General features: G+C 46.1%; 1 protein-coding gene across 1 annotated transcript in view; it reads left to right on the top strand.

Annotated features, from left to right (window-relative positions):
* Nucleotides 1-2,073: 2,073 nt before the first annotated feature.
* The window catches only part of SNX10 (sorting nexin 10), a 55,850-nt gene continuing 43,603 nt past the window's right edge, over nt 2,074-14,320 (top strand). The window contains exon 1 of the mRNA XM_087821220.1: nt 2,074-2,096. The gene's annotated coding sequence lies outside the window, so the exon portion shown is untranslated. The remainder of the gene's footprint in view (nt 2,097-14,320) is intronic.

Genomic DNA, 14,320 nt, shown 5'->3' on the forward strand with positions numbered 1-14,320 from the left:
TTATAAATTAAATTTATCAAGCATTTACTATGTACCCAGCACAGTTCCAAGGGCTTAACCTGAGTTATTTCACTTAATCCCCACAACAACCTTACTGTTATCACTCCCAGGATCAAGAGCGAGAGGTGCTAAAGCTTGGGTTTGAACCCAGTAAATGTAGAGGCCACTGTTGAGGCAGGAGTTGGGCAGGTAAAAGAATTTCTTAAGGGCAATTTTATGGTGATTATGTTAGCAGACTAGGATTTCTTAAGCACCAGAAAGTCCCAGTTTACCTGCCCATTGATGGTATAACAAAAAGTCACCACCTTTTGAAAAAGGTAGCACTCACCTAGCTCAGTCCCCTGAATTCAGTTTGCACATTACAATTCTTAAGCCAGAAACACCACCCAGCTGCTACACTGATGAAATGGGTTAAAATAGTCCATTATTGCTTCATTCTATTTTAAATTCTTTTCATATTCTTCCTTTCCATTAGGGCCATAATTCTAACATATTAAATGACCTTCGATAGACCCACCAAAGGTTTTTGCTGCTCGGTCCACAGTTGTAAGGTCGTGTTCTTGATGATAGTAAATTCAGAAAGATTTAGATTTTGAAAAATCTCTCAGGATCTTAGACACACACTGTATTTTGTTTTCCAGTCAAAATGCCTTTCTTTGTGGTACATAGAGACAAGAATTTGAAAAATACACTTTAATTTGATTTTCAAAAGTGATCATGTTTACCTTCACTTGTGTGTTATGACTTGGGTGCAATTTCAGGAAATTAAATACCTGAGTCAAGTTGCAGTGATGCAAGTTCAGGATCCAAAAATTGAAGACATAACATTGCAGATTTCAGAGTTTTCTTACACAAAATTGATTTAGGTGGGGAGGACAGCCATGTGCATTTTCAGTTGGGCCTGGAATGGCCCTGAATGATAATCGGCAGCCAACTATATTTAAAGAGAAAATTCGTGCTTGAAAAATGAAATATTAGGCTACGTTTATTTTTCTGCCATGTAGTCGCCAACGAGCAATTTCAGTGATTACAGTCATAAGTTGCTTAATGCCGAGAATGAATTCTGATAAACACGTCATTAGGTGATTTCATCCTTGTGCAAATGTCCTAGTGCACTTACACAAGCCCAGATGGTACAACCTACAACACACCCAGGCTGTATGACAGGTGCTATTGCTCCAAGGCTACAAGCCTGTACTGCATGTTACTGTGCAAAACAACACGAGATTAAATGAGGCCAAGAGAAAAGGATGCTATCAGATGTGCGGGGCTGCTCAGGCAACACGGCACCGTTTTACAGCAAACTTTCTTTTTGTTAATAAGCAGAAGAGTATACATAGTAAATACAGAGACCAGTAAACATACCATTTATTCTCCATGCAAGCGGGTGGGTCCGACACAGCCCAAGGTGCCGCTTGGGAAATGATTCACTGATTCAGGCCCCTCGACAGATCTCATTTCTTTTCCCCAAACGTTTTATTATGAAAGATTTCAGACATAGAGAAAAGCTGGAAGCCGTTAGCGTGCACATCCCTATGTCCCCCACCTAGCGGTCCATCTGTCCTGCTTGTCGCGCAAGCTACCCACCCCTCTCCCCACTCATCGGTCCTCCCCATCGCTAAGGGCGCGGGGTCAGCGAGCTCGAGGCGGCTTTCCAGTGGCGGTGCAAAGGTGCCGCTCGCACACCTCCAGCCTCGGCGTCGGGCGGGCTGGGGTCCTTCCTCCCTGCTCTGATCTCAGGGACCCGGGCTCCGGCGCGCGGGCGCCCCCCCGCGGCTGCACCGCTCTCCGCAGCCCGCGGGCCGGGGCTGGCTCGCCTCCCGCGGGGGCCGGAGGGGGGGCGCGGGGGGCGCGGGGGGCGGGGGGGACGCGGAGCCGCACCGGGCTGGGGCGGCGCGGCGGCCGCGGCCGGGCGGCGGAAGCCAGGGGCCGGCGGCGGGGCTGAGCGCGGGCGCGGGGCCGCTGCGTGCGCGGGGCGCGCGGGGCTGCGCTCGGGTGCGCTCCCGGGCGCTCGCCGCCGCCGCGCCTTTGAGTCAGCAAAGTCCGCCGCGCGCCGCGCTGCGCTGCCCGCCCGCCCGCCCGCCCGCTGCTGCCGCGTAAGTGACAGAAGACCTGCGGGGAGGCCGCCCCACTCCGCCCGGTGGGGGCCACGGCCGGGGGACCAGCCGGCCGCCCTCGCCTTCCCGGGGGCGTGCGGCCCTTCCCGGGGCGCCCCGGGGCGGCTCGCCGCGGGCTGGGAGGGGGTTGGGGTCTCCGGGGTCTGGGGCCGGAGCTGCCCGCTCCCCAGCTGAGCTGTGCGGGGTCGTTCGCCGCGGGAGGGCACGGAACCCCTCGATCCAGGGCGTCGGGGCCGAAAAGGGGAGAGGGAGGGGCAGCGCTGCGCCCCTGGGCAGCAGAGAGCTGTGGCACCTTGCACCAGGCCGGGCTCCGTGGGCGTTATTGTAACCCGTGCGCGGGGAGCTTGGGCTTCAGGAATTGGGACGGGCAGCAGGGTTTGGTTTATTTTAGTGGGATTATGGGATTGAGAGAAATCCACGTTGCCTGAGCACCAGGTTTGGTGCCTCCGGAAAGCAACAGCCTGCTTTTCGGTTCTGATGCATCACACTTGGGTTAAGATGATGCACAGGTTTTGGGGGGGAGTGGTCACGGGACTTAGAGCAACACGTCCAGCGTGAAAGCCTTAAAAATAATTCAACTGAGCCCATTTGAAAAATCTTACTGACTTTATTCAGTGATCCATGCATCGGGTGGCAGCCCATCCAGCAGACAGAAAGGAGCTCCCCGGAGTGGTACAAAATGGAAGACTTATATGCAGGAGGAAGCCGGTGGGAGTTACACCAGCAAAAAGTGGGTTGGCTGTGGGAAGGTCACCTTCCTTAGGGGAAGGCAGGGGTCTGTCAAGCAGATTACCTCACTGGTACTGACCAGGTAATTCCACATTGATTCAGGATTCTCCTCCTGGTGGAGGCTGACACTAATTAAATTGGGTATTGTCTTGGTTTGGTGATGTGGAGCTTAGCATAAGTGACTCCATTTTGGGCCTGTTGTCTCTCTCTCTCTCTCTCTCTCTCTTTTTTAACAGAACAAAGGGCTTTTATTTGGGCAAGAGATGTTTACCTGTAAGAATAATGGAATTAGAAATTCAGAGCAAGCAGGAGGCTTTCATGTAATCTCACTCAAACCTTTCATTTTAGGGATGGGGTAATTAAGGCCTTGGGAGGGGATGGGAGTAGAAACAGGCCTAGAGTTCTGTGGGCTGCTGACTCCTGCAGGGTTCTCCCCGCCTTTGGGGGCGTGGGACGTATAAACTCCCTTTATTCCCCTGGGCCGGAGGGGATGGTGTGGATGCAACTAGTGAGAGCTGACTTCTCCATGCGTTGACCAAGCTTAGATGGGACCCCTCCGTCCGAGAACAGAGGTGAGGTGAGGTGCTTCTGCTACTTCTGTCCTTACTTCCAGTGATGCCTGTTCCTTTTTTAAAGGCATGGGGCTGTTTTGTATAAAGATACAAAAATAAAATACATCAAGAAGTAAATATAAGATGCGAAGTAACGTGATTAGCACCGACTTGTATTTTGCTGGATCATGCTGTTTCTTCCGCCTATTTCATTCTCATTTTCGAGGTGACTGTTTCACGGAGGTGAGGAACTTGGTGTTGGAAGAGTAGAGACCCATTCAGGTGACATGCTCCTCCCCAGGGCTCGCTCTCTCCTCCCCCCGCCCCTTTTTTATTGAATTTATTGGACTGACAACCAGGGCTCTCTTGACTGGCACTCTCCACTTCTGTCCCCACTGGGCTGCAATGTGAACTTCCTCTTGTTTTACTTATCGGAAGGCTTCCTGGAGCTTTGTACCTGGAAAATAGAAATAAACATCTTCATTCTTTTCCAAATAAAAGTGTACGAATTAAAGATTAACTTTTGTGTTCTATAGCAGCAGTTGGACCTGACTTTGGAGCACTCTTGATATCGTTCCTCAGTCTTAACATTTCTACTTTCATTTTGAAGGGTTCACTGGGTTAGGTAAGCTATTTTGGGAAATGGCTTGTTTTTTGAGTTTGGGCTGTGGTTTAACAACTACTTGTGAAGAGCTTAGAACTGCTTGAGAGCAAGGTCCAGCCTTTGCAGTCTTTCATTTCTTTTTTATTTAATTTAATTTATTGATTTTTTTACATATAGAGAGGAAGGGATTGAGAGAGAGAGAGAGAGAAAGAGGGAAACATCAATTTGCTGTTCCACTTATTTATGCACTCACTGGCTGCTTCTTGTATGTGCCCTGACCGGGGATTGAACCCACAACCTTGGCGTATTGGGACGATGCTCTGACCAACTGAGGACAACAGTCTTTTATTTCTAAGAGTGGCAAAAAAGGGCTTTTGGCCAAAGTCATGGTTGACCTCCACAGAGCATACTCCAAAGTTTGGACTGTTATCGCTGGCCTCTTTCTTTCTTTTAGTAATCCAGTAGGTAATAATCACCTTTTTTGTTCTCTAAGCCCTGTTGAAATAACAGGTTGTACATGGTAGTGGTTCCAGCTTCTGGCTTCCAGCTCATCAGAGGTGAAATCTTGGCACAGACATTGGCTAGCTGAGGTGCTATCAGCAGGGCACTTAACCTAAGTCTGATTTATCCTTTATTCAGAAATAAATTAAGGTAATGATGATAATCCATGTCCCCCAGAATTGTTAATGACAATAGCTGAAATTTACTGGGCACTTCTGATATGCTAGGCATTGTGAAAAGGGCTTTTATCTGGTAGCCTCATTAATCCTCACAACCAACTGAGGCATCATGTATTTATGACTTCCCTAAACTCTTCAGCTCACAATTTTAGCCAGCCAGCAAGTGTGTCCTAGATTTCTGTAGTAGCCAGACCCTGTTTCAACTACCCCCTGTATAATAACAGTCCTTGAGATAAGTACTGTTTTTTGCCTTCCTGCCCTTATTTTACAGATGAAGAAACTGAGGCACAGGGCCCAAGTCAGACAAGTAGTAAATGATGGAGCCAAGATCTGAACTAGGCAGCCTGGTCCTGGAATGCTACTCCCCTGTGAACGCGGGTAAAGGGCTTAGCCAGGCCTCGGTCAAGGGCAACTCTTAATTGGCACTTTCATTAATTTTTCCCTAATAACCAGTCCTTTCTCCCAGTCTCTGCGGAGGAGATGCTTTTAGTCCTGTAAGTGACTCAGTTTCACTTAAGGTTTTGTGATTTTGTGCACATTTCTGCCACACTCTGTTATCTTTAAAAGCTGCGGTAGGGTGGGCTCTCTCTGGAGCGTGCCCATGCCTTTCTTCCCTGGGCCCGTATCTTTACCTTTTCTCCCTAAGTTCTAAGGGTCCCCGTGAGACTTGCAGTGGCAGCTCATCCCAGCTATCCCCCTGAACCTGTCTCCAAGGCCCCCTTTTTCGGACTTTCCAGTGAGCTAAAAGCAGCCCCGCCTTGGCTCTCTCCTTTTCTGTAACATTCCTTTTCTGTAACATGCCTAGGCTCTCCTGTTGCTTCTCCTACCCTAAGCCCTTCCTTTGTTTCCCTGTCCCCAGCCTTAATAAACATACTCTCAAAAAAACAAAACAAAACAAGCAAGCAAAAAAACAGCTTGTAGTAGGGTAGGGCTCAGTGATCTTGACCTTGGAAACGCAGATAGGCTTTAGGGAGTCTGCGAACCCCCTGAAATTGTATGATTTCGTACCCATGTGCGAAAGTGCGTTATTCTGGGGGAGAGAACCCACAGCTTACTTTAGATTCTTAAAGGGTCACCCATGGTGGAAAGAAAGGTTAGTAATGACTCTTCTAATAATCTCATTTTTTAAAATTCTCTTATTTTTATTTTATTTTAATCTTTTTATTTATTTTTTTAATTTCATTTTTTACATGAGGCAACTGAGGCCTAATGAAGAGGCAGAAAAACTTAACCTAAACTGCAGAGCTAGTTAGAAGTAGAACAGGGCCCGGCTGGGCGTGGCTCAGCTATTGAATGTGGACCTGGGATCCAGGTAATCAGGATTCGATTCCGGGTCAGGGCACAGGCCCGGGTTGCGGGCTCCTCGATCCCCAGCAGGGGGCGTGCAGGAGGCAGCCCATCAGTGACTCATCACTGATGTTTCTCTCTCTTCCTCTCCTTCCTCTCTCTGAAATCAATAAAGATATATTTTTAAAAAATTATTTTTTTAAAAAAGAAGTAGAACAGGGACTAAAACTCAGGTTTCCGGTCTCATATTCTTTCCATCACACCCCAATATTTCCCTTTGGAATAAGTGGTGCCAGGGGAATCAATTATGAAATGCCAGCAGACTCCCGGCCCTCCCGCTGGGCTGTCACAGCCACCAGCACAGGGGAAGTGCCTATTAAAGTACAGCCTTTGGCACGACGTCTTATTTGCTGAATCATTTTGCTACGATTTAGGACCGGGTTCTACAACCCTGAAAGATGAGCCAAGAGTTTAAAATTGTTTGGAGGAGAAGGTAGAAAGATTCAGAACATGAGGAGGCCATTCAGGCCTCTTGGTGGAATTGTAGGGTTGGGAAGTTCTTGGTGAGAGATTTGTAAATTGAAACAACATTCCGTGAAGTCTGAAATTTCCTGTATGCGAGTCACTGGGAAGTAAAGCCACCTCCAGGCCAAAGGTTGATGCTCTAATGACAAAATAGGACTAACAGGCAGTGAGGCCTTTCTATATTAGGTTAGGCTCGCCCTTGAACTTCATTTAAGTTTTACAAACTGATAAAATTTGCCTGGAAAAATAGATCTGTATTAATAGGCAATACATTTTTGTTTTTTTGTTTTCTTTAGGCAATACATTTTGTAATGTATTGTTCAGCCAGACATCAAAATATGTCATGTGGGACTAGGAATAGGAAGTCCAGAAATGGTTCTATTGTAAAGATAGGAATTGAGTGCACGATGACATTGACTGGGGAAAAGTCTGTGGGGACAGTTGGCTGTCTACTAAGGAAAAAATGAGATACATGCCGCACACCATTCACACAAGTATATCCCATTTAGATTAAGGATTAAATGTCAAAACTAAAATTATACATCTTAAAATATATATACATATTTCCCTAGCCTGTTTGGCTCAGTGGTTAGAGCATCGGGCCGCAGACTGAAGGGTCCTGGGTTCAATTTTGGCCAAGGGCACGTATCTCAGTTGCAGGCTCAATCCCCGTCCCTGGACAGTGGGCGAGCAGGAAGCAAGCAATCGATGTGTCTCTCTCACACTGATGTTTCTCTCTCTCTCTTCCACTCTCTCTGAAAAGCAATGGAAAACCTCAGGTGAGGATTAAAATATATATATACACACACACATATATCTAAGAGGTTTAACAAAATAACTAGAGGAGGAAAGGCCTCACCACACTCAGAAATAAAGGAAAATAGTGATCTAACTTCAGGAAACATTATACTTCACTAAGGAAAAAGATGCCATAAAGTTAAGAGGCAGGTGACAAAGCAGTAAAGCAAACAGTTGCAATAGGTATAATAGAATCTTAGGAATCAATACAAAAAAATAATCCAATAAACATACAAGCCAAGACTGTTCCTAGGTTATTTACATATGAAGATCAAAATGTGCAAGCTGATTAATAATCAGATAAGTGTGGGTTAAAAACAACAAACCATTTTTGCTTAGGTTGATAACATCAGTGTTGGTGAGGGTATGGGAAAATAGATTGTCACCATATACTTTTGCGGGAGTGTAAACTGGCACAATCTTTTGGAAAGGCACTTTGGCAGTGTTTAGAACACTGAAGAATTTGCCTTCTTTCTGACACATCAGGTCCATTTCTAGGACTTTATCCCTTAGAAACACTTGCCTGCTTGAATAAAGGGGGACATTGCTCTAAACGAGCTGATAGGGAGAATGTCCATTATATACTTAAGTAATGAAAGCAACGTGCAGAATAGTAGGTATAGTATGATCTCATTTTTTGAAAAAAATAAGGTCAGGAAGGATATGGTCCAAGTTGCAGATAGTCGTTGCCTTTTGGAGAGTGGGATTAGAAAGGGGATGGTAGTGTGCAGGATTTCATCGATAAATGCCTATTTTTTTAAACTTTTAAAATTTGAAATAAATTTAAACTTACAGGAAAAAGTACCAAAATAATAAACCTCTTATTTTTAAGAATAATGGGTATGTAGTACTAAAAAAAAAAAGGCAATACTTAAGTATGCCTGTGCTAAAAATGACATAGATGACCTTCTACCATCTCATGGGCCTGGGTCCCTCTCTCTGCCTCTCAGCCCTGCCCCTCCCTCCCTCCTTGCTTTCCCATGAGCTCCAGGTCCTTTTCCCTCCACGGCTGTGGAGATTCCCAGTTCCTCTCTCAAACTTACAAACCCAAAGGGTTCAAAGTGCAGAGCAGAAAAAGGGGCTTTGTATGTAGGGAACTTGGGCTCCTTAGAAATTATAAAGACAAACGCACAAAAAGAGTTTGCATGGTGGTTACCCCCCGTCTGACTGACGTAGCAGCTGTTCTTATGGCAGAGGGGCATTTGGAAGGGCTGGGAGAAGGCGACGGTGTCTGCAGTACCCCAGGTCACTGCCTGGGCTGGGGGGCGGTGTTACCATAGCTCAGGGTTCTGGTGTCTCAGAGCAGGAGGCCAGGGCCATTTTATCAACTATCTCTGGATGCTCAGACCCCAAGATCTGGGCCTCTTCTGCCCAAACGCACATGAAAGTTCAGGAAATCAGTTTAATGATTTACAAGGCGGCGCAGACCGGATGCTGGATCTTCCTAGTCAGCTCATTCTCTTGATGGTTGGGAAGCATTGGAAAACTGCCACCTCTGTTTTGAGAACTTTGCCAAACTGAGCCTGCAGATAACATGTGTCAAATGCCCTTGGGTTACAGGCAGTACTTCAGGCAAATAGCTGAAGGAATAACTTTGGCATTTTACCCACTTTTAAAGGGACTTTCTTCACGTCTTATCTTAGCCTTCTTGGGTCAAGGCCAGGCCATGGACATCCAAGGGTAAACGATTTGCTGCAGGGGAAAGGCCAAAGTGTGTGTTTTCTGTGTGTGGGCTGGGTTTCAGAGTGTCAAGATTCAAAATATTCTGCCCTTGTAAATCTTACAGTCCCATCTGACAAAACAGATACTTGAAGAGGAATTTTTTTTTAAAGGAGTAAGTGCTGGGTGATCCTGAGGAAGAGCCCTCAGCAGTTTTCCCCTCTGGGGTCTTGGAAAAGTCTAGGACCAATAATGGATAGTGATAGCAGCTAACCGTGAGCTCCAGGCGCATGCCTCCACATTTGCTCATTTGACCTTTACAGCAGATCCATGAAGTAGGCAGTTACCCCCTTTTAACCAGTGGGGAAACTGAGGCTCAGAGCAGTTAAATGATTTCCCTTGGCGAAGGGCAGAATAAGAATTCACGGGCCGCGTGGCCTGCGACAGCTCTGCTGCCTGGCCCATGCACTGTGCCCCTCCTACTCTTTCGAAAAACTGCAGATCTTCCTCAAAACACAGCTCTCCCTCCTTGCTTGCTCCTCGTATTACTTGCCAGTTCTCCAAATCTGGACTGATGTCACTCTGGGCACATTTGAACTTGACAAGTGGGTTACAATTCCCGGTGTTGCTGTTTGAACAAGTCACTGAAATTAACCTCCCCAGTGGCAGCTCTTTGCGACCGACTGAGGCTGGGACTTTGTGGAAGGTTATTTCTAGTGTGTCGCAATGTTCTTCCTTTCCGAAACAAAATTTATTACTTAGTTTCAAAGAGGAACATTTAATGCTGACTTTTGTCTCTAATTTGCATACCTGTACCCTTTTCTTTTTCTTAATACTCACCCCAGAGAGGAAGGGAAAGAAAAAGAGAGAGGGAGAGAGAGAGAGAGAAACATCGATGTGCGAGAGAGGCATGGATGGGTTGCCTCCTGCATGTGCCCTGACCAGGGCCCGGGATCGAGCCTGCAACCGAGGTACATGCCCTTGGCAGGAATTGAACCCAGGACCCTTTATTCCACAGGCCGACACTCTAACCACTGAGCCAGACCAGCTAGGGCTTAGTTACTCTTTATAGCTAAAGACCCTGAAGAGGCCTTTACTACACTTTTTCCAGTATTACCTCCTTTCCGAGGATGAGACAGTCATTTCCAGATCTTTGGCTGTTGGTTCTCAGGTTCATATACAGGCAGAACTCTGCTCCCACCTCACATCCCTAAGGCATTTGAGACATTAGTAACTGAACTTATTGGTTGGTATCCTCTAATTGCTACCTTAAGCATTTATTTCTAAGCAGGTAGCTTGGATGCTGTGTTTGATGTTGGGGGTACTGTGTGGTTGTTAAGAGGGAGGGCTTTCCTGAGTTCAGCTACCTGGGTTTGGATCCTGGCTCCTTCACTTACTGGCTGCATGACCTTGGGCACTGTTTCCGTATTTGTAAAATTGGGGTACTAAGACGTGGCTTGGGGGGTTCTCTTGAGGGTTAGAGGAGATAATTCATATCACAAGCTTCGCACAGTGTCTGGCACGTAGTTAACAGTGAGTCATTTTTAGTTTGATTGCTTTTTTTGATTATTAATGGCGTAACTTTAACACTACCTCTCCCCCAATCTCATCTTCCACAATGCAGTGGATTAGGTCAGGAGGAGATAGAGAACAATAGAGGAAGACATGTGGCCTTCACAACAGTCCACTCTGGGTTCTTACTGGCTAAAAGCTTTCTTTTTCCCCCCAGGCACGTGGTTAACCATGGGTGGGAGGAGGTGGCCTGGCAGGGGAGACACGTGGTCGTTGGGCTGCTTAGAAATGATGGAGATGCAGAAATGGAGAAAATCAGCTGGGACTAATTCAATCAAATCTACTGGACCCAGTATTTATTGAGCACCTGCTACGTGCCAGGCACTCTGCTAAGTGCCAGGGTTATAAAGTATGAATGATTTAGACAAAGTCCCTGCCCTCATGGGACTTTTGAGAAGACAGACAATAGACAAGAAAATAGATTAACAAATAAAATAATAAAAACTGTGATCAATTCTGAGGAAATAAAAGGGTAGATAAAACCTTACTGGGGGAGTTTGCTTTAGTGAGTGGTCAGGGAAGGCCCCTCTGAGGAGGTGGCATTTAAGCCAAGACCTGCAGGATGGGAAGGAGCCGCCTTGGTGGGTGGGGTGGGGTGGGGGCAGTGGGAGGAGTGTCAGAGGGAACAAGAGGCACCAGAGGTCTGTGGTGGGAGTTTCAGCACTCACCTCCTTAGGGCCGCTGGACACTGTGTGTGCAGAAGAGTTGAGACAAAGGGTTGGTTGGAGAGCAGAGGAGTGTGGTTTGTAGGGGTTGTGCAAATACAGACCCTGGTACAAAGGGTTTCAAACAATTTCCTATCATCAGTACACTTGGGGGGGCATGCGATGTGCTCCTGGAGTGGGACTTTTGGGGGCGGCTGGTGGTGAAGGCTGGAGTATGTGTGATAGTTTGAAAAGAGCCCTCCCAATTTGGATATACCTCACCTTCTCCCCCTCCCCACACTGAGAAGCTCTGTTCTTCACATCCATCCACTCAGAAACCTTGAGATCTGGGAACGTTACATCTCTTTTCTTTCTTTATTTTTCAATCATAGTTGACATTCAATATTATTTTGTATTAGTTTCAGATGTACAGCATAGTGGTTAGACAATCATCTACTTTACAAAGTGGTCCCCCCAATATTTCAAGGACCCACCTGGCACTGTGCATAGTTATTACAATGTTATTGACTGTATTCCCTTGCTATGCTTTACCCATCTCTTTTCAATCACATTTTGCAGGGTGATATGGGCACAGCATAGGAACATGGACTTCTGTCAAGTGCTGAGAACATTGGCATGGCATTGAGGATGAGTCACTGGTTAATTGGACCACTTGTGGCCCACTTAAGTAATTACTGTTTATTTTAAATAGAAAAGTTATTATTCACATTCTTTTGAAGTTATTTGGAAATGGCTTTGGAGACAGCCTTTAAGATTTTAATGCATGTGGATATCATCGTTTCGTTAAGAGAGGGGTTGTGGGGGGAGGAGGAAAACTTCTGGCAATCGGGAGTCCTTGGTTTGAGTCTGGACCACACCGTGTGGCTTTCGGTGGTCTTTTCACCTCTCTGGGTATTGGTGTCCTGTTCTGTAAAACCAAGCAGAGAAGCCCTACACTCCCTGCCCCACTGACTGTCAGGAAACAGTGCTTTATAAACTGCCGAGTACCACAAGATAAAAGCTACCTAAAAAATGAAATTTCGTTTGCGTACATTGGGGCCAATGTGGATACTCTGGCCAGGATGTAATCCACGACCACACAAGAGAACTTCTCATTGCTCATAGATGACTAGTCTCTAGAATATCCCAAAGGAGAATATTTTTGTAGCTTTGCAGTAGGAAGGGGAGCTCTAAGTACGGTGCAAAACCTAGAAGCCACAGGGAAAAGGTCGATCAAGTTCATTACCTGAAAACAGCAGAGCAGAAGCCCCAATAGAAAAACAAAAGACAGATTATAAACTGGGAAAATATATTTGCACTTCACATTAAGTATTAAGGATTAATTTCCCTGATGCGTAAAGAATGATAAATCAGTAAGAAAAAGAACATAACTCTATAGGAAAATGGTCACAGGATATGAACAAACAGTCCATGTAAAATAAATTCAGGAAACATGGAAAATGCTTGATTTCACACATTTTTAAAATATCAACTAAATTACACTGAAATATACACATTTCACTTATCTGAGATTGGCAAAGATAGAAAAATTTGCAAACCACCCATGTGAGGAAGGACAGACAGAGCTCACGCGTGCTTGCTGAATGTGTGTCAGTTCTCTGCAGGCAGCACCTTGCCAGTGTCCGTCAGAGTTAATAATTCACACGGTCTCGCTTGACTCAGAAATACCAATTATAGAAGTTTATCCTTCAGATAAATTCATAGGTATCTACTGAGCACTGTTTATCATAGCAAAAGAGTTATCCGTGGGGGCCGGTGGAATGAATTCTGCCGTGTCTGCACCATGGGATAGTACGTAGCCACAAAAATAACAAGAACACAGCGGATAACTGCTGGGGAGTCTCCATTGTGCAGAGTGAGGCACAGGAGGGACTGTATGGGGTGCTCCTGTTTTACAGAAAAGGAGGGAGGCAAATAAGTATGACATATGGTTGCATATGCATAGAATATCTCTGGAAGGGTGAAAAATGACTGGGAGGTAGGGGAAAGAGGCAGTTTTCACTTTATACCCTTTTGTATTATTTTATTTTGAAATAGGTGTTACATTTTAAAAATTAATAAAAGTAAAATACAAAATAAATTTTGTTTGATTCCCCAGATTATTAGACATCTTTATTATTGGATAGTGCATAGTCCACCACACTGTCACAATCTGGGGCTACTAAGAGGGGAGACAGTCTCCTTCAAAGAGTTCTTGGTCAGCTTAGGGACACAAGATTAATGTACATGACCGTCAGAGGCCAGTGGAAGGACCATATAATCAAGCATTCAGGGGCTGGTGCAGCTGAACTGTGATGGGGATTCAGTTCCATACTTGCCAGGTGACCGCTGTGTTCGAGGCTTATATACAAAGACTGTGTGGTAGGTGGAATAATGGCCCCCAAAGGTGTCGGCATCCTAATCCCCAGAACCGGTGGACATGTTTTCTTCACGGCAAAAGGGGCTTTGCAGATATGGTTAAGTTAAGGGTCTTGAGCTGGGGAGATTATGCTGGGTTGTCCAGCTGGGCCCACTCAAATCACATGGGTCCTTAAAAGCAGAGAACCTTCCCTGGCTGTGGTCAGAGGGAGATGTGACTGCAGAAGAAGGGTCAGAGAGATGAAGAGATGATACGTGGCTGGCTTTCCAGATGGACAAAGAGATTGGCTCATTCCATGAGCCAAGGAATGCAGGCGGCGTCTGGGAGCTGGAAAAGGCAAGGAAACATTTCTCCCCTGGCGTCCGCGGAAGGAACGCAGCCCTGCAGGTGCCTTGGTTTTAGCCTAGAGGTATCTGTGTTGGATTTCTGACCTACAGAACTATAAGATAATGAATTTGTGTTGTTTTAAGCCACTAAGTTGATGGCAAGTTGTTACAGCAGCCACAGGAAACTGATACAAAAATGATATAGAAATAACCCTGAAGCCTTGTTCTCCTGAGCGTTCTAATCCAGGAGGGGACAGACCACAAGAATCTAGCCGGTCATCACGCCATGCCACTATGGGAAGTGACATGGAGATTTGTAAGGAGCTGTCCACAGGGGGTCAGGGGAGGCTGGGGGAGAAGGCAGCCGTCTCAGTCGTGCTGTGAGGGCTCTGCTGCTGACTGCTGAGGGCTGTGGACGTGTTTGCTGTTGATATTTTGCTATAATGGA

This window comes from Miniopterus natalensis, chromosome 10 (genome assembly GCF_054644295.1).
Source record: "Miniopterus natalensis isolate mMinNat1 chromosome 10, mMinNat1.hap1, whole genome shotgun sequence".
Taxonomy (NCBI): Eukaryota; Metazoa; Chordata; class Mammalia; order Chiroptera; family Miniopteridae; genus Miniopterus; species Miniopterus natalensis.